Source organism: Abramis brama (assembly GCF_963993115.1).
Source record: "Abramis brama genome assembly, chromosome: 12".
Taxonomy (NCBI): Eukaryota; Metazoa; Chordata; class Actinopteri; order Cypriniformes; family Leuciscidae; genus Abramis; species Abramis brama.
This window is the reverse complement of record NC_139974.1, coordinates 3,998,524-4,024,439: the sequence shown is the minus strand read 5'-3', so window position 1 is coordinate 4,024,439 and position 25,916 is coordinate 3,998,524. Positions and strand designations below refer to the sequence as shown.

At 47.7% G+C, this 25,916-nt stretch overlaps 1 protein-coding gene and 1 long non-coding RNA gene across 2 annotated transcripts in view; both read right to left on the bottom strand.

Moving 5' to 3' along the window:
• LOC311093927 (uncharacterized protein) overlaps nucleotides 1-25,916 on the bottom strand; it is a 188,929-nt gene that overhangs the window by 40,435 nt on the left and 122,578 nt on the right. The gene's annotated exons all lie outside the window — the stretch shown is intronic.
• Nucleotides 74-6,894, bottom strand: LOC311094035. The gene is made up of 3 exons (XR_014608537.1): nucleotides 6,881-6,894; nucleotides 5,882-5,953; nucleotides 74-1,080 (listed from the first exon to the last, which is right to left on the bottom strand). It is a non-coding gene; the product is annotated as an uncharacterized lncRNA (long non-coding RNA).

The window sequence follows — 25,916 nt, the reverse complement described above, 5'->3', positions numbered from 1 at the left end:
AACCAGCTTATCCTTCAAATCCAACAAAGACAGCTACGCTTCGTCGGCCACTCACTTAGAAGAGACCCAAACGACCAAATTAACAAATATGTGTTATATGCGCCCGAAGAACGACATGGCAAATGAAGCCGAGGAAAGCCACGCACATTATATCACACATACATCGGCAAACTAATCAACAACGACATGCCACCAACTGCTGACGAGATGCGAAGAGCTGCTAGTAATCGAACAGAATGGAGAAAACTTGTGACCGACTGCAAACCCGTTTTGTTTGCAGCCGATTGATGATGATGATGCTGATGATATGATTACATATGAGATCGCTCGTTTTTTCACCTTCGTCGCCTGTGCTTTGATCAGGAGATAATACTCTTTCAGAAGATGTGTAATAGCGCCCCCCTACCGTATAACAGTGAAAACATGGAAAGCCGGAACATTCCCTCAGTGGCGGGTAAAGAGTTAAAGATATAATATAATAATGCTATAATGCAAAATTCACCTTTACATGGTGTTTGAACATAAATGTGTGTCGGCAGTGTGTGTACACACAGAGGAGTCATAATAACGTACATGAAGATGTAGACAGATTGGACACCGCTGCGCATCAGCAAGAATCATAACAGAGAGAGGAACCTCAAGGATTATCCAGGTAAATGTGTGCAATTGCTGGGTTTCAGTCACGGCGATTCTAGACGGAGGAAGTAAACATGGAGAATACGTCTATGGAGGAAACAGTTGCGGAGAGTCCGTATTGTACGGATTTAGATCCAGTTCAAGACATATATACAAGGAGTTAATTAACAGATATGTTGGACGTGACCCGTTCCTCGTGAGAATGAGTGAGTTTTCGGTAGAACTTAAGGATTTGCCGACAGTGGAGGCTGTTGACATCACTAACTATCTAGTCCTGCAACGTAGCCTCTGCACGTTCAGACGGTCTTTGTTGGTCTTCCTTGAGCTTCATCCTCTGCTCTCATTGAAGAGATGCCTCTGATTTGGGCTTAGTTTTTTGGTAACCGAGGTTGACCGTCGGAGCCCAGTCTACCGACTCAACGTCACCCAAAGCGCTAGGGCAGCCTAAAAAGTCCCAATGAAGTCCATATTAGACTACCGGTAACTTAATAATCATTACTAAATAAATGAACATTTAACGACAACCTAATGCTATATAAACACAGACACAAAAACCAAGTTAGCTAGCTAACGTACCTCTGACGAAGTGGTCACTGCAGACACAGGCATTAGCAGACTCTGCTACTCCCGACCGCAGACGTACGTTTAAAATATACTTTTTACTGTGTTGTTCTGTGAGCTTTTTAAATTTCTCACCTTTATGAATGACAATCTTTGGTACTCTATAGACCCTTTTACAGTTGGTAAACATTGTGATGTATTTGTGTGGGCGGAGCTTAGCTGGAGGCAGAAAGATTCCTCTGGCCGCTTCACTAACGTTAGTTTACAAGTTTTGTTAGCTTGTTTTTTTAACAATGGCTGGAGAAAATCCGATTTTATCTTAATGTGCAAGGTCACTCACTGTCCAGGACCGCGATTGTTATTTGCAAAAGTTAATTTTAACGGACATCCCAGATTGGCTGACCCGGCATACATGCTCATTCAATGGATGGACGATCTGACAGGATTAACGTTAACGCTACCTCCGGTTGAGTGGCCTGACTTCTACACCTACCCGATAGAGCTGTACTAAATGGTCACAAGACTTGTGTGGTAGCCTAAGCCTACGATCCGCAGTTATGCCTAGCCAGCGCCATGGCCAGACAGAAGACGACAATGTAAAGAGTGACATTACGGTGCAATTTTAATGATGTTAATATTTTCTAGAAATAAAAATTCCAGATACAGCATATTCATTTTTTAACTATGTATTTGTTACACTTTCTTACCAGGTTCTTCAAAAAGTCTAGTCACAATCAATCAAAACAATGTATACAATCATAGATGATTCACAAATAATCACAATCATTTAGAAAACATTGTGCGATAAAATTTCAAATTGGAGCCTGTACTCCGTCGATTCTTGCACCCAACAACACAACACGATGACATTTAATAACAATAATAATAATTTAAGCTCCTTATTATGTAGCCGAATCTGTGCTGGTTTGTATTGGCTGTAGTGTTGCTTTTGTCAACGAAAATTATGACGAAATATTGTCGTCAACGAACCTTTATCACCTGACGAAAACGAGACGAGACGAACGTAAATGCTGGTCATGTGACGATGACTAAAATAAATGTATAATGCAATATTGTTGATGAATAAAAACAAGACTAAATGTAGTTTACAAAATAAAAACTATGCTAAAATGTCTCTTCATTTTCGTTGACCAAAACGAGACGAGACAAAATGTTATAACGTCATGACGAATGAGAGAGTTGTGCGTGAACCCATAGCTTTGTCGGCTTTAATTCTGTTTTGCGATCTGGTCACCCGATTATCAGCGAATTTAACAATATTATTCCATTAGTTATTCCATTAAAATGTCTCATTGATATATTTGACACATTCATAATCATTACTTTTGCCGGTTCTTTGTGACAGCTGTTATGTGCGTTATTGGCAGCGTCACCCTCCGGTTACATGAATGCATCACCTAGGGCTGTCGCGATAACCACAATATCGCAATACCGCGCTACTGACAAGCCAACCGCAGAGGAATTCAAGTAACCACAGCAAACCGCGATATTCGCATCTTTTCTTTTTTCATAAGGCTATACCATTCTTGTTTTGAACTTCGTGCATGTGTATTGAATGTTAAATAAGTTAATAATGATAATAAGACGTGGTGATCATGGTTTTATCATGGTGATTTGTACAGAGGCTTCGTGGATTTGCACTTAAAGGGGGGGTACAATGGTGTTTCATGTATTCAGAGTTGTTTACAGTGTTAAAGAGATGGATTCTCATGCTAAACATGGCCAAAGTTTAAAAAAATTTAGGAGAATTTCTGTGCCGAAAATCTTACTTACGGGTTGGTACAAGTTTCGTCTGTTTTTTTTCGATCGTGGATCTAATGACGTAGACGAGAGTGGAACTCCTTATATGAGCATTTCTCTCGGAAAAGCTCGCCCGCGCACACGCCGACCAGAGGAGAGCGAGACCGCGCACATCAACAGGAAATCATCGGCAGCGCTGCATAGGATTTGTTCAAGAATGTCTCCAAAGTGTGTTTTTGAATGTGAGGGAAAGCTTACCGTGTTCAGCTTCCCAAAGAACCCAACGTTACAGGAACAGTGGATGCAGATTGTTTTTCCGGGGCAGCAACGGAGTGTAGCAAGTGCGGTTGTGTGTTCTGGTCATTTCAGTGACGAACGTTTTATTAACAAGGCCCAGGTCGACGCTGGATTTGCACATCGTTTGCTATTAAAACGTGGAGCGGTCCCAGTGATAAAAGACCCCATTCATGTAAGTACAACTGGATCAGATTTCTGTCTTTTGCTGGAAATCAGCACATAAGTGAATATATGTTGACTCTATAGCTCCGCCCACGGCACGCCTCTAGGAGCTCGGCTTTTTCCGGAGAGAATCGGAAAGCTGTATTTTTCTTTTATAAATATAATAAAACTAAAGACTTTTTGGAGATATGAAGGATGCACTACTACTCTATAGGTACTCAAGATTAACATGAGATTAGGTGAAACTGTGTATGTTATGTACCCTTTAAGCCTAAACAGACAGTGAATAAGAGAGATCGACTGAGCGCGTGTGATTACTTGCGTCTGTCTTTGAGGTCAAGTCATACTTGTAGAAAGGTTGCCGTGTCCAAGGAAAGTTAAATATTTGTCCTGTCATCCTTTTAACGTTTAAAATAAAGGGTATTTACCATGAATGGCATCAGTGCCAGCGCTGGTCAGCATCCACAGCGCGAGGAACTCGCGGTCGCGGGAAACAAAACTCAGTGAGTCACGCATTGAATCAATGCCATTTGTCTCTATTTTAGGAAGGAAAGGGAGGAAAATAAAAATTTCTGCATTCTCTAGAATAATTTGGAACCTCTCCTATTCTCAGAAGGCAAAGCACTGCTACTTCTGCGGAGTGATTTACTCCAATTCTGAGCGAACTCTGCTCCTCGCCACGGGGCTTCTCAGGCGCTGCGAGCAAATCACTCCGCCCAAGTTAGCAGTGCTTTGCCTTCTGAGAATATGTGACCATGTTATTTGTACACGCTGTGACTATACAAATCACAACATGTAAATAGGAACATGTTGGCGTGTTGGGAGCAGTCGGGTCAATTTTTTTTTTTTTTGCAGATTGGGCTTTGGTCGGACTCAGACTCATTTAGCTTTTCTCCTTTCATCGTGCCCATTATATACGTGCAGAGCGCAGGCTACTGTATGAAATATTGTTATATTGATAATATTATAAATATGCAACGCAATATGCGATTACGTGAGTAACGCAACGCGCGTGCAATGCATTAGATGACAGTTGACCATGCAGAGCATCAGGGAGAAGTTGGAGCGTAAGGAGTCATTAAAAGTTCCCAATACTTCAGGAAAAGCTGCATTTTGAAAGAGTTTTGATTTGATTACCGAGCCTGAAGCCTTCAACAGTGGATGCTATTCTTTTTCTCTTCTCAACAAATCACAAATAAACAGTGTATGAACCTACTCAGTTCAACAGATTTTTTTTTCTTTATTATATTTGTATTATTATTTAACGTTAGCCAGTTGGCGTAGAGTTCTTTGAAACGTTCTTCAGTAAAGTTACTTGACATCAAAAAAAGGTAGGCCATAAATCTTTATTTACTGCTGGATCACATTTGGCTATAAAATATTCTCTGCATGCTTATGCTTCTCTGTAATGGACAGTCTGTATTAATATTTGTGGGCATAATTGTCGGTGGTGGTAGTTATGTTTGAGGCCTATAATAAAATTTTACCTAGTAGCGTGTGTGTGTATGTGTGTGCGTCTAGCAGAGACAGTGCGCATCAGAGAGCGCGCGTCAGAGAGAGCTCAAAGTGATATTGATGTTGGTCTTGGGTCGGGTTCGGGCTGAAAAATTGCAGATGTTTTCGGGCTGGGGCCGGATTAGGGCTTGAACACCACGGGCCAGGTCTCGGTTAGGGCTGGGTGTTTTGCCCCGTGCAGGGCTCTAGGCAGTATGCTAGCTGTAGCCGTTTACCTCCAGTCTTTGTGCTAAGCTAGGCTAGCGGTGGGTGCGTCAGACAGAGTTACGCCACGCACGGAGATGAAAAAGGTATGTATGGACTTATCTAACTCTGGGGTATAAGGTGAATAAGCCAAAGTCCCAAAAAGTCGAAGTGTTCCTTTAATACTCTTTCAGGAGATGTGTAATAGCGCCCCCTACCGTATAACAGTGAAAACATTCCCTCAGTGGCGGGTAAAGAGTTAAAGGGGACCTATAATGCAAAATACACCTTTACATGGTGTTTGAACATAAATGTGTGTCGGCAGTGTGTGTACACACAGAGGAGGACTTACCATTAGGCAAAGGTAAGCGACTGCTTTGAGCCCCAAAAAGTCAAGCGCCCCCTAAAAATCTGTCACCCTTAAACTGACTTTAATAGAGAGAACAGAATAGAGGCAAGAATCAACTTTGCTGATTTAACATGAAAATAAATCCCACATGAGAAGGTTGTCTATTAAGACAGTGTGTTGAAGAGTGATGAGACTGTCCAAGGATAATGTCATATATCATCTAGCTGTCTACTGTATCTGTGTGTCTTTGGACAGTGTTTAAAGTCCCTGAGTGTCTCCAACTACTGTATATCCCGGCACCAGAATATGATAGAGACAACAGATCACTATACCAACCCTGGCAAACACACACAACACCCTGTTATGTGCAGAAAATGAGTCTTCTATAACATTAAGATCATATGAAGATTGAAGTACCTGAATCCTGGAGAAGAATCTCCATGTCTGAATGTGTGTGTGTCGTCCATGATTCATTCAGTCTTCATGGAGCTGCTCGAGTAAGAGATCAGAAACACTCATTCACACACACTCAAATACAATACATTTCATTGGACATTTTCTTCAGTGTGTTTTTTGAGACAAAACAAATCAGATTTATGATTTATAATCATTAATTATTAGAAATTATCGACATTTCATTCCTGGTTTAATGTGATTTTCAATCATGTTAATGAATGTTCAGAACTGCTATCATCTGAATCAGCAGATTCTCTTCTTCAGTCAGATCTGTCACGTTTGCTCCAGTATTTCATCTGTGTGTGTTTAAAACAGAAATATCTCGTCTGAACAGACTGAGAAGTTTGTAACACTAGAGTTTAATGTTCTTCCACTGAAGCCTCAAATATTGTACAAATGGGACAGTTTACTGTAAGCCCACATTTAATACATCTGTGAAACTGACTGACATACACAGATATTTGTTCAAGATCTTTTCCAACTATTTTAAAATAAAATGTTTCCTATTGATATTTATGTAAACCAATAAATGCATTTATTGGTATTAAATGTTCAATAAAAATGACATTACATAAAGGGAGATTGTAACAACAGCACTCTTTGTAATTGACATTCATTTACACAGAAAATTATCAAAGTTTAAGAAACATGTGCAGCACAAAAAAAAAAACAGTTAAAACAAACACTACAGATGTTAAAGAGAAATGTGTTACAACACTGCGGCTTCTAGAAACTTTGGTTTTTAGTTATGAAACCGAAAATTAGACCTACATAAAAAGTGTAAAAGTGTATTTTAACATATAAGTTCGGATCTGTGAATTTATTGCTAACATAAACATGTCGACTTATTTTCTTAGCATCATTAGCAGGGTTAGTTTTCCACAAACAGAAACACATCGGTTTTATCACGCAAAAACACACAGACTGGATATATATTTAAAAAAAATAATGAACACTTACATAGTGAAACTTCGGCGTGAGTCTTTTGATCAGGCATTAAAACTTAATAAATTACAGCATTTAGCGAGTGGTGAGATCGAGAGGAAAAAACTAAACTGAAAGTAACTTTCCTGTAAGTCATCTGACTTCCTGAATCCTGAATCTGGGGATTGTCTCCACTAGGGGGCGGAGATGAAACCAGTTCTCTTACGAGAGTTCTCTCGTACTGCGTTGAAAACGCTACGGGAAAAGTCTCTTTTCACGAAACACTGAAGCAAAAATTATCCTTTAATTTTTCATATATGTAAAACGCGTTGCGGCAGCAGCAGACAGCTGAAGCAAGACGCCTTGTCTGCTCATTGGCTGCTCTGCGGCAACTGCATAAGCCTATCAGCGCAGGCTGATGCAACATCAGACCAATGAGGGCGCCACTTCCCGCCGAGACGGGCGTGGCTTACCTCTATAAAAGGAGCTCGAGAAGGCTGACTCACTTGATTTTAATCTCTTCAGCGAAGCGCACGCATCGCTGGATCACGGAAGCAGCGTCGTTCGAAGCAAGCACTTCAGCGGGACGAGCCCTCGAAGCCGCTGGCCTACGCCGCCTTCTACAGCCGTACCTGCTGCGCTTTCAGCCGCCCATATCCTTTATTGTGCTCTGTTTTGTGTGTGTGTGTGAGTGTTCTCGTAGCACTCACCCCCTAAAAGAGCGGCGTCTTTCTAAAGATGCCTAAATCCTGCGGCTCGTGCAGAGCCCCACTCGCCGGGGGAGACGACCACGTCATCTGTGTTTCCTGCCTCGGTGAGGACCATGCAGCGCTCGCTGACGGCGGCTGCCCTCACTGCGAGCTTTTGCCTATGGTGGCTCTGAGGACCCGCCTGGCATCCTTCTCGAAGCCTGCATTCTCCGCCGCGATGCCGCGCCGTAAGAAGCGCCGCTCGCAGCGGGTCCCGGAACCCTCCCCACCCCGACCAAGCTCGCCGGTTCGCCCGCCAGCTTCACCGACCTCCCCCGAATCACTTCCTGATGCTCAGCGCCCGCAGCCTGCCGCCGCTTCATCAGAGGAAGTTGTTTCGGAGGCCGCGTCACGGGGAAAAGGATTCCTGTTCTCTCCTCGCTTCAGGCAGTGAGGATTGGGCGAGCTCTGAGGATCTCGCGCCTCCTGCCCAAAAGCCCTCAGTGAGAGCCAGCATTGAGACGGAGCTCATGCGAGTACTCGCGTTGGCCGCGGCGAGCCTCGGCCTCGAGTGGTCTGCACCGGAGCCCCCCTCTCGCACCCGGCTCGATGGTAGCTTCCTCCCAGGTGAGCGCAATTCTCCGGAATCTAAGCCCGCTCCTTTTCTTCCTGAGTTACATGAAGAAGTTGCGAAGGCTTGGAACGCGCCCTACTCTGCGCGTACGCGCTCATCTGTGTCGCCTGCATTCTCCTCACTGGACAAGGCGAATGAACGAGGCTACCTCTCTCTGCCGCCGGTGGAACAGGCTATAGCGACCCATCTGTGCCCGCCCTCTGCTGGACGGCGGACTAAACCGGTGTTGCCTTCAAAAGCCTGCCGCATGACGTCGACGCTGCTCGCGCGAATATTCTCCGCCGCTGGGCAAGCCGCGTCAGCGCTACACACCATGGCTACATTACAGATATTCCAGGGTGATCTCCTCCGTAAATGGGACGAGGTTGGACCTGATGCTGTCTGTATTGCGGATTTGAGGAGTGCTTCGGACCTCACGCTCCGAGCCACCAAAGCTGCCGCACAAGCCATGGGACGCTGTATGGCTTTCGCCACTGTCGCTGAGAGGCACTTATGGCTGACGCTCACGGAGATGGCCGATTCCGAGCGCATCGCGTTTCTCGACGCCCCGCTGTCTTCCGCTGGCCTCTTTGGTTCTTCTCTCTCCGAGTTCGTGGAGAGATTTACCGAAGCCCAGAAAGCATCTCAAGCCTTCAAGCACTTCCTACCGAAGCGCTCTGGTTCCGCGGCGGGTCGAGACAAACGGACCCCGCGAACCTCACAGCCTCAGCCCCCGCCTTCGGCCTCCTCTTCGCAGCAGCCTCAACAGCGCAGCTCGAGACCCCGCTCTCGATCGAGCGCCCGGCGCCCCGCGCGCGCGCCGCAACCGAGGATTGTGGTGAAACCAGAGGCCCCGAAGAAGTCCTAGCCCGCCTAGGAAAGCGCAGGTGTGTGAGTCCCGTTGCGGCCGGCCTCCCACCCAAGCGCCTCGCTGTCTCAGCCCCAAGCTTCGCGGCTGTCCCAGCGTTTTCTGCAAAGCGCAAGCCTGTACAAGTGCCCGCTTGCCTGCACTCAAAAGCCATTTTTACGGCTACCCAGATATGTCTCGAAAAGAGTGTGATTTCTGGTGTCCCGGCCACGGCCGATGGTGCTATAAATGTAGTGTCGATGCCCACTCCTCTGTGCCCATCCCTACACATAAGCACAGCCCTGCACTCAGGGCTCGCGCAAATAAAATCGACTCAGGTCGATTGCGCCCCCCACATAGTAAAAGTGCCCACTACTCAGTGCCCACGAACACTATGTCTATCAGATCACAGGCTCTCTGTAAAAACGAGACCTGTGAGCGCGCGCGCTGCTTACACAAGCAGCGCGCCCCAAGCAGTAAATGTGCCCGCTCCCAGCCCACATCTACTCGCACACATGAGTCCCACGGGGCTCGCGCAGCCCTCCCTTACTCAGTCAAACACTGTTGTAAGGTCGAGGGCGAGCGCTCCGCCCGCTGTATTAAGCGCGCCCCCCGCCTCAAATGCCGCAGGCATAACACCTATGTTTGTGAGCCCCGTAGCACCTCTGTCGCACGGCGAACAGAGCACGCTCTGTATCCGGCCCCTAGCCAACCATGCAGATGCATGGGCAGCGCTTCCCGGGGTTTCGGACTGGGTCTTAGGCATTATAAAGAGAGGCTTCTCGCTACAGTTTTGTCGACGCCCTCCGCGCTTCACAGCGCGCGTCGAAACTTCGGTTCCGCTGAATGTAGCACACCTACTTCGCGCCGAAATATCAAAACTGATAAGCAAAGGGGCGATAGAGCTTGTTCCCCGTGTTCAAAGCGAACAGGGGATATACAGCAGATACTATCTAGTCCCCAAAAAGGACGGCGGTATCAGACCCATTCTGGATCTAAGACGACTGAACAGAGTATTAGTGAAACGCCGTTTCAAAATGCTCACAACCAGCAAAATTCTCGCGCATGTTCGCCGAGAAGACTGGTTCATGTCGATAGATCTGAAGGACGCGTATTTTCAAATACAGATAGCGTCACATCACAGGCGATTCTTGAGATTCACCTTCGAGGGTCAGACATACCAGTATACAGTCCTGCCTTTCGGCTTGTCCCTGGCACCTCGTACATTTACGAAATGCATGGACGCAGCGCTCGCTCCTCTCAGACTGAGAGGCATGCGAGTGCTGAACTATTTGGACGACTGGTTGATCCTAGCCCAATCACGATCTCAGCTCATAGAGCACAGAGCCATTTTACTCGATCACCTCGAGAATCTTGGTATCACGGTCAATTGGGCGAAGAGTTCACTGAACCCCAGCCAAACGATTCCGTTTCTGGGTATAGTTCTGGACTCACAGTCTATGACAGCGCGGCTGTCGCCACAGCGCGTGCTGAACATTCAGCGCGCGGCGATGTCTTTCCGCCGCGGCGCTTTCACCCCGCTCAGAAAATTTCAAAGGATGCTGGGTCTCATGGCCTCAGCATCATCAGTTCTCCGGCTGGGCTTGCTCCGCATGCGCCCGCTGCAGTTCTCGTTGAAAGCGCGGGTTCCGCGCAGAGCGTGGGTGTCCGGTCATTTACGCCTCAAGGTCGATCAGGACTGTGTCACAGCCCTGGTGCCTTGGATGGCGAACGACTGGTACCAATCAGGTGTAAGCCTGGGGACTTCCTCGAGGGTGAGGATGGTGTCTACGGACGCATCCTCCTCGGGATGGGGAGCTCTGCTCGAGGGCAGACCGTCCTTCGGCCTATGGTCGGAACGGGAAAAGCTCCAACACATAAACTGCCTAGAAATGCTGGCAGTGCACAACGCGCTGACGCGTTTTTGTCCCCACATCAAGGACCAACACGTCATAGTCCGTTCGGACAACATGGCAGTGGTGTCCTACATGAATCGCCAGGGCGGTCTGAATTCCATACCCCTGTACAGGCTGGCGAAACGCCTCCTGCTATGGGCTCAGCACAACCTGCGCTCGCTGAGAGCAGTACATGTGCCCGGGCTGCTGAATGTGGGCCCGGACAGACTGTCCAGGAACAACGTTCCTACGGGCGAATGGTCTCTACACCCACAAACAGTCCGGCTGTTGTGGGAGAGATTCGGCAAAGCGGAGGTGGACCTATTCGCGTCCCGCGAAAACGCTCACTGCCCCGCATTCTTTTCAAAGACCGACAGCGCGCTGTCCCAAAAGTGGCCGCGCTGCCCGCTATACGCTTTTCCCCCCGTCTCCCTCCTGCCTCAGGTGTTGGAACGGGTCAGGAAAACGAAATGCCCAGTGCTGCTTGTAGCACCGTTCTGGAAGAACCAGGCATGGTTCCCAGTTCTGATGCAGTTAGCAGACATCGCTCCATGGCCAGTGCCGTTGAGGAGAGATCTCCTCTCGCAGGCCAGGGGCTCGATCTGGCACCCACACCCGGAACTATGGTCCCTTCATGTGTGGGCGCTCAACGGATACCCGTTGGTCTCGCAGAGGGAGTCATGAATACCATCACGGAGGCTAGAGCGCCGTCGACCAGGCGACTCTATGCTTCAAAGTGGTCGGTTTTCTCCGGCTGGTGTACAGCTCGGAGCCTTTCACCCCTCGAATGTGAGGTAACGGAGGTTCTCTCTTTCCTACAAGAGCTGTTGGATAAGGGCAGATCCCCTTCCACGCTCAAAGTGTATGTGGCGGCTATTTCAGCGTTCTCTGGTTCAACGCTGGGTCAGTCACTAGGAAGGAATGATTTAGTCATCCGCTTCCTCAGGGGAGCTAGGAGACTGAATCCACCCAGACCTCCGTCAGTCCCTATGTGGGACCTTTCTACGGTCCTGGCGGCCATGAAAGGTGCCCCTTTCGAGCCTATCCAGTCAATCAGCCTCAAACATTTGTCTTTCAAAACAGTGTTTTTGATGGCTCTCGCTTCAGTGAAGCGCATAGGCGATCTGCACGCGCTCTCCGTGAGCCCGACATGCTTGGAGTTTGGTCCTAATGACTCTAAAGTCATACTCAAACCTAAGCACGGCTATGTGCCGAAATCCCTCAACACGCCTTTTCGGGCTCAGGTCATTTCCCTGGCTGCCCTGCCGGCGTCGAGTGAGGAAGGGGACTCGAGTTTTCTTTGCCCTGTTAGGGCTTTAAGAACTTATATGTCCCGCTCTGCTGCCTTTAGACAGACAGAGCAGCTCTTTGTCTCGTTCAGCGGACGTTCCAAGTCTATCCAGATGGATAGTTGACGCCATAGCGCTGGCTTATACTGCCAAGGGCATTCAATGCCCGTTGGGAGTCAGAGCGCACTCTACGAGAGGCGTTGCCTCCTCGTGGGCTTGGTCCAGCGGGATTTCCTTACAGGATATATGTACGGCGGCAGGCTGGGCCTCTCCGTCTACATTTATCAGGTTTTATAACCTAGAGGTTCCCGCCTTACAGGCTAAGCTTTTGTCGGTGTAATCTAATTACAGGCGCAATGCGCTACCGACTATACTGGGCAGAACTGTGTAAGACCCACGTTTTCCCACATTAGTGCAGGCTCCCTACCCTGGCTATGTGATGTCATATTCGCGTCTGTGGACATGTCTATATAAGGACGGAGGAAACCCCTCCTGTCTTTAGACTCTCCCTGTGAGGTCATGTTGAGCCTGCGGACGCTACAATATAGGGAATTAAGGCTCCCCCCCCTTATTCCCTGACTCTGTGTGAGTCTATCTGGTGATTATGCACTGTATGCCTGAAATAGCTTCCGGTGATCAGTGTTCTTATCCCAGCACGCACGGCGTTTTGCAAGGGGTTCCCGTAGCGTTTTCAACGCAGTACGAGAGAACTCTCGTAAGAGAACGTACTCGGTTACTAACGTAACCTCGGTTCTCTCTAGAAGAGGGAACGAGTACTGCGTTCCCTTGCCGTGCGTTTGGTTCACTCTGGTTCGCTTCGGCGATCAAAATCAAGTGAGTCAGCCTTCTCGAGCTCCTTTTATAGAGGTAAGCCACGCCCGTCTCGGCGGGAAGTGGCGAGGAGGGCGCGAAGCGCCCTCATTGGTCTGATGTTGCATCAGCCTGCGCTCGATAGGCTTATGCAGTTGCCGCAGAGCAGCCAATGAGCAGACAAGCCGTCTTGCTTCAGCTGTCTGCTGCTGCCGCAACGCGTTTTACATATATGAAAAATTAAAGGATAATTTTTGCTTCAGTGTTTCGTGAAAAGAGACTTTTCCCGTAGCGTTTTCAACGCAGTACTCGTTCCCTCTTCTAGAGAGAACCGAGGTTACGTTAGTAACCGAGTACGTTCCTTTTTGTCATCTATGAGGAATGCAAAAACAGTAAAAATCTAAATTCTGCATTATATCAGAGAATGTCTAATCTTATATCAAAATTCAATCATGCATCTAAAAGATCAAGTACTCTTGTCAACAGCACCTATAGACCAGAAACAGCAGTTTCAAGTTTCAAATTTTATTTTAATCACACATTTGTATAATAAAAACGAAGCTTTTGAGTTAATAATATTTTATTGGTCCAAACAAGCTCTTTATTAAACAAGCCGTACAATTTAATAAAATAACACGTATTATACAAAAACTTCATATTTAATGGTATTAGATGATTTGTTAAATGTATTTAATAGATTACTTTCAATAAAACATTTGTAATTGGTTGGTAAAAGGTGTTTTATGCATGTTTTGACTGAGTTTCGCTGCATTTACACAGATTGTGGAAGAGTTTCATTCACAGTTTCTCCCGTCTCTAACCAAAAGTATCCCACAAAGATGAGCGATTCAAGAAAAAATGTATAATATTTGGCCACTATTTATAGTATGATTGGCCAATATTTTCTTCTACTGGTTATTTTTTCGAAGCAGATTGAGCTGTCGAAAAAAAATACAGCATGATGTTCAGTGACTGACATGATTTAGTACATTTTTTATTTAAAAATTTGCATATGATTTCATAAATTAACCTTTGATACCTTAAAATAAAGTGTAACCAAGTTTTCTTTATTATAAATCTATTTTCTACAAATACTTTATTAGGTTTGTATGTTGCACTAATGGAAGTTATGCAATAACTCTGTGTAACTGTGGAATACATTCATAAACACACTTTTGCAGGAACATGAAGGCGTAAGACATGAGCCCATATTTAGTGTTTTTTTTGTTTTTTTTTAACAACTTACTGCATGATAACTTGATATTATGGATGGCATTGCAGTTTTTAAGTACACCAGCTCACCAAATACTTTATTTTACTCATAAATGGAAAAACATCTTTATTAATTGACAAATCACACAACAATAAAATAGAAAATAACAATACCAGTAAAAATCAGTAAATAAATAATGATAATAAATACTGGAGGGAAGCGCTGGTGAATCAGTCTTCTGGGTTTTGACGTCATAAACCGGGTTAAATGAACATAACGCCACATTTAAAGCTGCCGTCGGCAACATTTTTTTGATCAAATTCAGTGAAATTGACACTATAATCCGACAGAACAACATAAAAAAGGTGGTTTTAGAAAAAAACCCGAGCTTCTAACTCCACCTGGAGCGTGTTATTTGTTTTGCAAAAATCCACCCCTCCCGTCTCATCGGGTCCAATCAGCGCAGGGGGGTGTGAGATCTGACTGTCAATCACAGTTCGTGCACACGCCACAGATCCCCCCTCCCTCGCGCAGACGCGCACATTACAATATCACATGCACACGACACGCCTGAAGTTCGCCTGAAGATTGTACGAAGCGTGATGGCGGAGAGAAAATCGTACTCGGTTACTAACGTAACCTCGGTTCTCTCTAGAAGAGGGAACGAGTACTGCGTTCGTAGAACGCTACGGGAAAAGGTCTCTTTTCACGAAATACTGAAGCAAAATTATCCTTAATTTTCATAAATGTAAAACGCATTGCAGCAGTGCACAGCTATGGCGAGACGGCTCGCTCGCTCATAGGCTGTTCTGCGGCAACTGCATTAGCCTATCGAGCGAGGGCTGATGCAATGTCAGACCAATGAGAGCGCTTCGCGCGCTCCTCGCCACATCCCGCCGAAACGGGTGTGGCAGTCCCCTATAAAAGGAGCTCGAGTAGGCTGATTCAACTGGTTTTCATCGCCGAAGCGAACCAGAGCGAACCGCGCGCACGGCAGGGAACGCAGTACTCGTTCCCTCTTCTAGAGAGAACCGAGGTTACGTTAGTAACCGAGTACGTTCTCTTACGAGAGTTCTCTCGTACTGCGTTCGTAGAACGCTACGGGAACCACTTGTAAGACGCCGTGCGTGCTGGGATAAGACACCGATCACTGGAAGCCAGTCCAGATATACAGTGCATAATCACCAGGTAGACCCAGAGAGTCTGGAGATAAAAAAGGGGGGGGGGACATCCGCCCTTAAAGGTTGCGTCCTCAGACGCGATATAACGTCACATAGGCAGGGGAAGGCCTGGCTAATGTGGGAAATGTGGGTCTTACACAATTCTGCCCAGAAATTTTTCGGGGCGCTGTGCGCCTGCGAAATCAGTGTCCGGGCTAGACAGCTGACTCGACTATACCGAAAGCAGCTTTGCCTGCAAGGCGGGAACCTCTAGGTTGTAAAACCTTATGAATGTAGACGGTGAGGCCCAGCCTGCCGCCATACATATTTCCTGTAAGGAAATCCCGCTAGACCAGGCCCACGATGAGGCGACGCCCCTCGTGGAGTGCGCTCTCACGCCCAATGGGCACTGAAGGCCCTTGGTGGTGTAAGCCAGCGCTATGGCGTCAACTACCCATCTGGATAGACTCTGTTTCGAAACAGCTGCTCCCTTGGAACGACCGCTGAACGAGACAAAGAGCTGCTCAGTCTGTCTGAAGACAGCAGAGCGGGACACATAAGCTCTTAAAGCCCTAACGGGGCAAAGACAGCTCGAGTCCCCTTCCTCACTCGGTAGGGCGGACAGGGAGATAACCTGAGCCCTAAACGGTGTGTTGAGGGATTTTGGCACGTAACCGTGTCTAGGTTTGAGTATGACCTTGGAGTCATTAGGCCCAAACTCTAAGCACGCTGGGCTCACAGAGAGCGCGTGCAGATCGCCTATGCGCTTCACTGAAGCTAGGGCCAGCAAAAACACTGTTTTGAACGACAGATGTTTGAGGCTGACAGTTTGAATAGGCTCAAAAGGGGGACCTTTCATGGCCGCCAAGACCGTAGAAAGGTCCCACATCGGGACTGAAGGAGGTCTGGGGGGATTCAGCCTCCTAGCTCCTCTGAGGAAGCGGATGACTAAATCGTTCCTTCCTAGTGACTGGCTTAGCGTTGCTGTCGAGAACGCTGCAATAGCCGCCACATAGACTTTGAGCGTGGAGGGGGACCTGCCCTTATCCAACAGCTCTTGTAGGAAGGAGAGAACCTCCGTCACCTCACAATCGAGGGGTGACAGGCCCCGAGCAGCACACCAGCTGGAGAAAACCGACCACTTCGAGGCATAAAGCCGCCTGGTCGACGGTGCTCTAGCCTGAGTGATGGTATTCAGCACTCCCTCCGTGAGGTTAACGGATACCCGTTGAGCGCCCACGCGTGAAGGGACCACAACTCCGGATGTGGGTGCCAAATCGCGCCCTTGGCCTGCGAGAGGAGATCTCTCCTCGAAGGTATCGGCCACGGGGCGGAGTCTGCTAACTGCATCAGGGCTGGAAACCAGGCATGGCTGGGCCAGAACGGTGCTACAAGCAGTACTGGGCATTTCACTTCCCTGACTCGCTCCAATACCTGAGGCAGGAGGGAGACTGGGGGAAACGCGTATAGCGGGCAGTGCGGCCACATGTGAGACAGCGCGCTGTCGTTCTTCGAAAAGAACACGGGGCAATGAGCGTTTTCTGGGGACGCGAATAGGTCCACCTCCGCCCTGCCGAATCTCTGCCACAACAGCAGGACTGTTTGTGGGTGTAGAGACCATTCGCCCGTGGGAACGTTGTTCCTGGACAGTCTGTCTGGACCCAGGTTGTGGACCCCAGGCACATGCACTGCTCTCAGCGAGCGCAAGTTGCGCTGAGCCCATGTCAGGAGGCGCTTGGCCAGCCTGTACAGAGTATTGGATCTGAGACCGCCCTGGCGATTTATGTAGGACACCACGGCCGTGTTGTCCGAGCGGACTACGACGTGCTGGTCCTTGATTTGGGGACAAAAGCGCGTCAGCGCGTTGTGAACTGCTAGCATTTCTAAGCAGTTGATGTGATGGAGCTTCTCTCGTTCTGACCACTGGCCAAAGAACGGTCTGCCCTCGAGCAGCGCTCCCCATCCCGAGGTGGATGCGTCCGTAGACACCACTTTCACCCTCGAGGGAGTCCCCAGGCTTACACCCGAACGGTACCAATCGCTCGCCGCCCAAGGTCTCAGGGCTGCCACGCAGTCCTGATCGACTCTGAGGCGTAATCGGCCAAGTGCCCACGCTCTGCGAGGCACTCGCGCTTTTAGCCAGAACTGCAGAGGGCGCATGCGAAGCAAGCCCAACTGGAGAACCGATGCTGCTGAGGCCATAAGACCCAGCAACCTCTGAAACTTTTTGAGCGTGGTAGTCGCACCGCAGCGAAAGGCTTTCGCTGTGTGCTGAATGTGCAGCGCGCGCTGTGTTGACAGCCGCGCCGTCATGGACTGCGAGTCCAGAACGACACCCAGAAACGAGATAGTTTGACTGGGGTTCAGGGAGCTCTTTGTCCAATTGATCATAATACCAAGATTCTCGAGGTGATCGAGTAACATGGTTCTGTGCTCCACGAGCTGTGATCGCGATTGAGCTATGATCAGCCAGTCGTCCAAATAGTTCAGCACTCGCATGCCTCTGAGTTTGAGGGGGGCGAGCGCTGCGTCCATGCATTTCGTAAACGTACGAGGTGCCAGGGACAAGCCGAAAGGCAGGACTGTGTACTGGTATGCCCGACCCTCGAAGGCGAATCTCAAGAATCGCCTGTGACGTGACGCTATCTGTATCTGGAAATACGCGTCTTTCAGATCTATCGACATAAACCAGTCTTCTCGGCGAATATGCGCGAGGATTTTTCTGGTCGTGAGCATTTTGAAACTGCGTTTCACTAAAGCTCTGTTTAGTTGTCTTAGATCCAGAATGGGTCTGATACCTCCGTCCTTTTTCGGGACTAGAAAGTATCTGCTGTATAGCCCCCTTTCGCTTTGAGCTGGGGGTACAAGCTGTACCGCCCCTTTGCTCAACAGTTTTGATATTTCGGCGCGAAGCAGGTGTGCTGCTTCTGAATTCACCGTGGTTTCGACGCGCGCTGTGAAGCGGGGAGGGCGTCGGCAAAACTGTAGCGAGAAGCCTCTCTTTATAATGTCTAGCACCCAGTCTGAAACCCCTGGAAGCGCGGCCCACGCATCTGCATGGCCGGCCAGGGGCTGAATGCGAAGCTCGCTCTGTCCGCAGTGCGGCAGTGGTGCTTCGGGGTGCGATAACATAGGCGTTACGCCTGTGACATATGAGGCGGGGAGCGCGCTTAATACAGCGGGCATAGCGCTCATCCTCGACCGCGTTACAGTGCTTAACTGAGCGAGGGAGGTCTGAGAAGGTCGCATGGGACTCATGTAGCCTGCAGGTGGACGTGGGCGGGGACCGGGCACGTTCACTGCTTTGGTCGCGCTGTCTGTGTGAGCAGCGCGGGCGCGCACAGATCCCGCTTTTACGGGGAGACTGTGATCTGCCAGACATAGTGTTTGTGGGCACTGGGAAGTGGGCACTTTGACTATGTTTAGAGCGCGATCGACCTGAGTCGATCTTATGAGCGCGGGCCCCGTGTGCGGGGCTGTGCTTTTGTGTAGGGATGGGCACAAAGGAGTGGGCATCAGCACTACGTTTATAGCACCATCGGCCGTGGCCGGGACACCAGAAAATACACTCTTTTCGGGATTTATCTGGGTAGCCGTAAAAACGGCTTTTGTGTGCAGGCAAGCGGGCAGCTGTGCGGGCTTGTGTACTGCAGAAAACACTGAAGCAGTCGCAAATCTTGGGACTGAGACAGCGGTGCGCTTTGGTGAGGGCCCGGCCGCAACGGGGCTTACACACCTGCGCTTTCCTAGGCGTGCTAGGACTTCTTTGGGGCTTCCGGCTTCAAAGTGATCCTCGGCCGCGGCCCGCGTCGTGTGGGGCGGCGGCTGGTAGAGCGAGAGCGGGGCTGAGAGCTGCGCTGCTGTCGCTGTGAGGAGGATGCAGAAGGCGGGGGCTGAGGCTGAGAGCTCCGTGAGGCCGGTTTTTCACGGGCCGCTGTAGAGCTGGAGCGCTTCGGCAAGAAGTGCTTAAAAGCCTGAGACGCTTTCTGGGCTTCGGAAAATCTCTCCACGAACTCGGAGAGAGAAGATCCGAAGAGGCCAGCGGGGGAAAGCGGGGCGTCGAGGAACGCGCTGCGCTCTGAGTCACCCATTTCCGTGAGCGTCAGCCAGAGATGCCTTTCTGCTACGGTAGCGGAAGCCATACACCGTCCCACGGCCTGTGCTGCAGCCTTTGTAGCGCGGAGGGAGAGATCCGACGCGCTTCTCAGGTCCGCGATGCAGACATCCTCAGGTCCTATCTCGTCCAGTCGACGGAGGAGATCGCCCTGAAAGATCTGTAGCGTGGCCATGGTGTGTAGAGCCGATGCAGCCTGCCCAGCGGCGGAGAAGATCCGCGCGAGCAGCGTCGACGTAGTTCGACAGGCTTTAGATGGCAACACCGGTTTAGTCCGCCGTCCAGCAGAGGGCGGACAAAGGTGGGTCGCTATCGCCTGTTCCACCGGCGGAAGGGAGAGGTAGCCTCGGTCCTGAGCACCATCCACGGAAGCGAAAGCTGGCGAAACCGAGGATCGTGTCCGTGCGGAAAACGGAGCGTTCCAGGCCTTAGCCACTTCTTCGTGAAGCTCAGGAAGAAAGGGTGCGGGCTTAGACTCCGGAGAAGTACGCTCGCCAGGGAGGAAGCTACCATCCAGCCGGGTGCGAGAGGGGAGCTTCGGTGCAGACCACTCGAGGCCGAGGCTCGCCGCGGCCAGCGCGAGTACCCGCATGAGCTCCCTCTCGATGCTAGCTCTAGCCGAGGGCTTACAAGCAGGAGGCGTGAGATCCGCAGAGCTCGCCCAATCCTCACTGCCCGATGCTAGCAGAGAGCAGGAATCTTTCTCCACCGACTCAGCTTCAGAAGCGGCTCCCTCAGATGAAGCGGCGGCAGACTGCGGTCGCTGTGTACTGGGAAGTGCTTCGGGGGAAGCTGGCGAAGCAGGCGGGCGAACCGGCGAGCTTTGTCGGGAAGAGACTGGTTCAGGGGCCCGTTGCGAGCGGCGCTTTTTACGGCGCGGCATCGCGGCAGGGCGTGCAGGCTCGGAGAAGTGCGCGAGGCGAGTCCTCAGAGTCACCATCGGCAGAAGCTCGCAGTGAGGGCAGCCGCCGTCAGCGAGCGCGAGCGCTGCGTGAGCCTCACCCAGGCAGGAGACGCAGATGACATGGCGGTCTCCCTCGGTGAGTGGGGCTCGGCACGAACCACAGGATGGCATCTTGAAAAAGACGCGGCTCTTTTAGAGGGTGAGTGTTCGGAGAACACAATACACACACACACAAACAGAGCAGAAAAGGATATGTAGCGCCGGAAAGCGCAGCAGGTACGGCTTGTAGAAGGCGGCGAAGGCCAGCAGCTTCAAGGGCTCGTCCCGCTGAGATGCTTGTTCTCGACGGCGTTAGCTTCTTCGTGATCCAGCGATGCGTGCGCTTCGCTGAAGAGATGAAAATCAGTTGAATCAGCCTACTCGAGCTCCTTTTATAGGGGACTGCCACACCCGTTTCGGCGGGATGTGGCGAGGAGCGCGCGAAGCGCTCTCATTGGTCTGACATTGCATCAGCCCTCGCTCGATAGGCTAATGCAGTTGCCGCAGAACAGCCTATGAGCGAGCGAGCCGTCTCGCCATAGCTGTGCACTGCTGCAATGCGTTTTACATTTATGAAAATTAAGGATAATTTTGCTTCAGTATTTCGTGAAAAGAGACCTTTTCCCGTAGCGTTCTACGAACGCAGTACGAGAGAACTCTCGTAAGAGAACTACTAACAAGCTTCCAATTCCTCGGTTATTGCTATCTATGGATAGATTAGCCAGGGCAGCCTACCTCCGAGTCCATGGTGTTGATCGATGCTGAAGAGACGCGCACGTTCACAGAAAATCAGGTACACACGCACTGACGATGGGCGGGTGCTCGTTGGTAGTGGGGGAGGGGCATGAGAGTTGTAAACATTCAAAATTTTGGCTAAGTCCACTCAATCTGCCAGACTTGCCGACTGCAGCTTTAATGATCAGAAACTTCAGTGTTCTGAGTCTGAGCTTCACAGAGACGCGGTCGAGTTGTAAATGCAGCAAACGTAAACCATTTAAACATTCTCTTCTTATTTCATCATAATATTACAAATAATTGTATGACATGCTTGCTCACTGTTAATGCTGTGAATACATTAAGATTATTTTTTTAACAATAATTGATGGATTCAATAGAAGCAATACTTCATGCATTAGACTTGGTCATCTTTCAGTTTCCAGCTGATCTTTATAGCTCACTTTAACCAGTGAGCACACAGGAGTGCAGGCCAGATGCAGTCCAGATGTTGTAAACTAAATTCATATCGCAGAAATGTTGACAGAATCCTGATCAGATCTGTTGTTTCTGAAGGCAATGACATTACTAGATGTTCTGGAGAATCTGAACCACTGTACAGTATTTCCCACTGGGATCCTTTGGTCATGATCCGCTTGAGAGGAATTATGTTCTGTTTTCCTGATCAAACATTTGTGTTTGTTGATGACAGCAAATATAATCAGAGCCAGCAGAACGCCAGAAGCACCGGCAGTCCAACAGACACAGTCCAAAACCTCGTATCTGGAAAGTGGGAAGAGAAAACTGTGTTTAAAATGTTTTTTTTTGTTGTTGTTGTTGTTTTTAATCTCACTGTTTAAAGATCTCTCACTGTCTCCTGTTTTACTTACTATGTCCAGTGTTCTCAGCTGCTCTCGTTGAGCGTTTACCAGATTCTGTAGAGAATATCAGAGGTTACTCACAGTTTCACATGTGCTGTTCAAATCATGATGAATAAACCTCAGCTGTCCAAAAATAATATTTCTGCTCATCCACTGATCTTCTCTCACCTGAGACTGAGACTGTGATCAATATTTCATTATTATAATCCAGAACTCTGTATGTTCCAGTGTCAGTGACTGTAAACTCATTAATGGTCAGATTTCCATCATGATCAGTCAGTCGATCACTGTTGACCCCGTGACCTCTCGTCCACACCTCTGTCCAGCCTTCACTAGAGTTTCTCTCCACTTTATAGGCGTTGGACAACAGAACATTCATCTTTACTTTCTCGCCTTTCCTCACAGAGATCTCATCTGAGGAGGAACACAGACATTCATCATTATTATAATGGTGTCAATCAAGACCATAAGAAATGTTAAGGATTAAAGGGAAAAAATTTTAACATTTAAGAATCAGCCATTGTAAAACCCATATTGGAGACGACTGATCTTATATATTAATAATTTAAATATAATTTTTATTTATTAATATAAATAAACTTGACTTGACTTGACTTAACTTGAATTATGCGGGACGTGTCCCATTCAGTGTCTCTGCATGCAGACCAACACTATTACTGAAGGAAATCCAGAACACTAAATCAAATAAAATAAATAAAAATAAACACTTAGTTTTGACTTTACCATGAATATGAAGTTGGTACTTCCGCTCCACTTCTGTTTGAGAATGGATTCTCAGAATGTATTTCCCAGCATCACTAAAGATCAGATCCTTGATGAAGATGTCACATGACCATTTTTACTCTCACATTTTCCTTTCTCACAAACAAGGATGTGTTTTGAGAATCTGCTTAAAACTATATCTGAAATGTCTCTGTCCTCAAATTCACACGACAGGGTGGCGTTTCCTCCTCTTCCCCATCACAGATCGAGCGCTGGTTTCTGCAAACACACAGAAAAATATGATGCATTTTAAACACCATATGTGTCTAAATCCCAGCGGATTATTCTCACTTTATTCAAAGTTAAGACCTGATCCACTTTTAGGACAGTATTGTGTCTTATTGGCCTTTCAGAGCTTCATTCATGAACAGGGGAAGATCAGAAACTGCTAAAATACTGCAGTCGCAGTGAATTTCTGAACTGTGTTTATATAGATGAACTGAATGATGTCATGTCAGTGATGATGTAATATATGCTGGGTAATTTCCAAAAGCTAAGTCACTTGGTGCAAAAGAGAAACAATCGACTGGATCAACAGGGAACTGATAATCAAACACTGTTACAATTTAATATCAACAAAAATGATACTGACCGCTATATTTGATGAAGCAAAACAGTAGCAGCAGAAGTTTAGAAACCCTGATGATAAAAACAGAAGAGCTGGTTTATGTCACAGATACACACACACATTCATTCAGGGATAAAACGCTTTCATGAATGGTGAAATATTACTAAACAATGACTGATAAAATGATAACATGATAAAAATGTCAAATAAGAAACATCAAACTATAACCTTGAATCTTTGGTTTTTATAAATGATTCCTGTGTTATTCTGAAAATGATCAGTCAAACTCAAAACACGAACAACAGACTTTAGAAATTCACTCGCAATCTAATAATTATCTCTATAAATTAAGAAACATCATCATAATAGCGGTAATTCATTCAGCATGCCGATTTATTTCCTCGTCACTATATCAGGATTAAACAAACAGAAACACTACTAAACAGCTGGATTTACATTAAAAAACTTACATTTCTGCAGGAACTGTATCTTTCTTCAGGCGTCAACAGTTGTAATCCACAACACGGTTCAGTGAGAAATGAAACAAACACAAGTAGCCTCCCATTATCGTGTGTCATCAGGAGAATCCCCGGGAAATCCCGATCATTAATTTAACCAGTTTGACATGGACGCGGAAATTCATGGTTTATTTTCAATGGCAGGTGATTTAACACACACACACACACACACACACACACACACACACACACACACACACACACACACACGTCCGCAAATTAAATTATAGGCTATATTGATTTGATACCTCTTGCGATATATTGTGTCGGATCTAATGCAGTACAAATCGACTGCCCTGTACACACACTTATAAAGCTCATGCACGTGTCTGAGCTCTCTGATGTTGTAGATATACTGAATGCTTCGTGACTTTTTATTTTTATACTCAGTCACTCAGTGAGCGGCTTTGTCCCGGAGCACGTGGGCTACTGTTTTCTTTCCAGTCACGTGATTGCTTCAAGTCCGTGTGTCCATTTACTAACATTTTTTTGTTGTTGTTGTTGTTCATGTAAGCCTAGGCCTATAGCTTATATTACATTAGCCATATAAACTATATAAAACACATAAAATAATTAGGGCATCATTTGCCTCCAACTCTTTTGGTATTAATTAGAATTAGCCTATTATAATTATTGTTGTTGTTACATTTAGTTTATTGCCACACTTTAATATATAAATTATATCATCAGACAACTAAACACATTCAGCGTTGTCAGGCTTTTATTTGTGCTTAATTAATAAAACTGCTGTAAATTGTACCTGCCACAAGATGGCGCTGTTTTAGACATTCCTGATGCTTCAAATCTTTCCTCCAAACAATCAGAGAAAAGCTTCAAAGATTTAAGAGGCTTCATTTCTCCATCCCTAGTGTAAAGTAAAGTGAGCAAAACCCAAACTGAACGTAACCCACAAATGAAGCACTTCCTGAAATTGACATTTATATCAAAGATCAATCATTCATCTAATAGGCTATATCAAGTATCCTTATAACAGCCCCTATAAACCAGTTCATCCGTTTCAGATTCAAGTTTTTTTAATAACACATTTGTATGGTAAAAACAAAGCTTTTGAATTGCATATATGAGCCATAAAAGCCTGATGTGTGTTTTTTATAAACACACACACACACACACACACACTCACATACATCAGGCTTTTATGGCTCATATATGCATACTCAATGATAAATCAATGATAATTGAGAGAGAGAGAGAGAGAGAGAGAGAGAGAGAGAGAAATAAATGTGTAATGGAGTTTAAATAATGCTGTTAAATTCATGCATAAATTGGGAAAACACCCATTTGCGGGGGGCGGGGCCATCGCCTGTCACCTCTGCAGCACCTCCCGTACCTCCGCTCTCTCCACGCCGGTTCCTTGACCCGCTTCCTGACACTAAGGCGGCGGGGAAGCCTGGGCCGGCCTGTTGGCGTTGTGGGGATCTGGGTCATTTTATAGATCGGTGCCCGGTGATGGAGGTGGGGACAATGATCCGGGTCCCGGATGTGCCTCAGGCTGCCCCCGATCAAGCTGGCCTGTACCAGATACCTGTGAGTATCAAGGGGGGTACGTATCAGGCTTTGGTGGATTCAGGATGTAACCAAACCTCTATTCATCAAAGCCTGATTCAACCGGGGACATTGGATAAGAGCCGCATGGTTAAGGTTCGGTGTGTACACAGGGACGTGGTGAATTATCCCGTAATGTCAGTGGCTATTCAATTTCTGGGACAAAAGCATTAGGTAGAGATGGCGGTTAGCCCGCACCTCTGTCATCCGCTGATTTTGGGTACTAATTGGCCAGACTTTAGCATATTATTGGGATGTTTATGTGCGGATGTCTCTTGGAAGAAAGAACAGCGGGGGAAGGGGGCGGTTGCTCAGCTGGGAGAAGCTGAGCCAGGACCAATGGGAGATGGGCCAGAGGAACGGAGTGCTCTTGAAAGGAGAATCCTCTCAGAGCATGATGATTTTCCTCTGGAACAATCCCAGGATGAAACGCTCAAACATGCCTTTGAACAGGTCCGTTCCATCAACG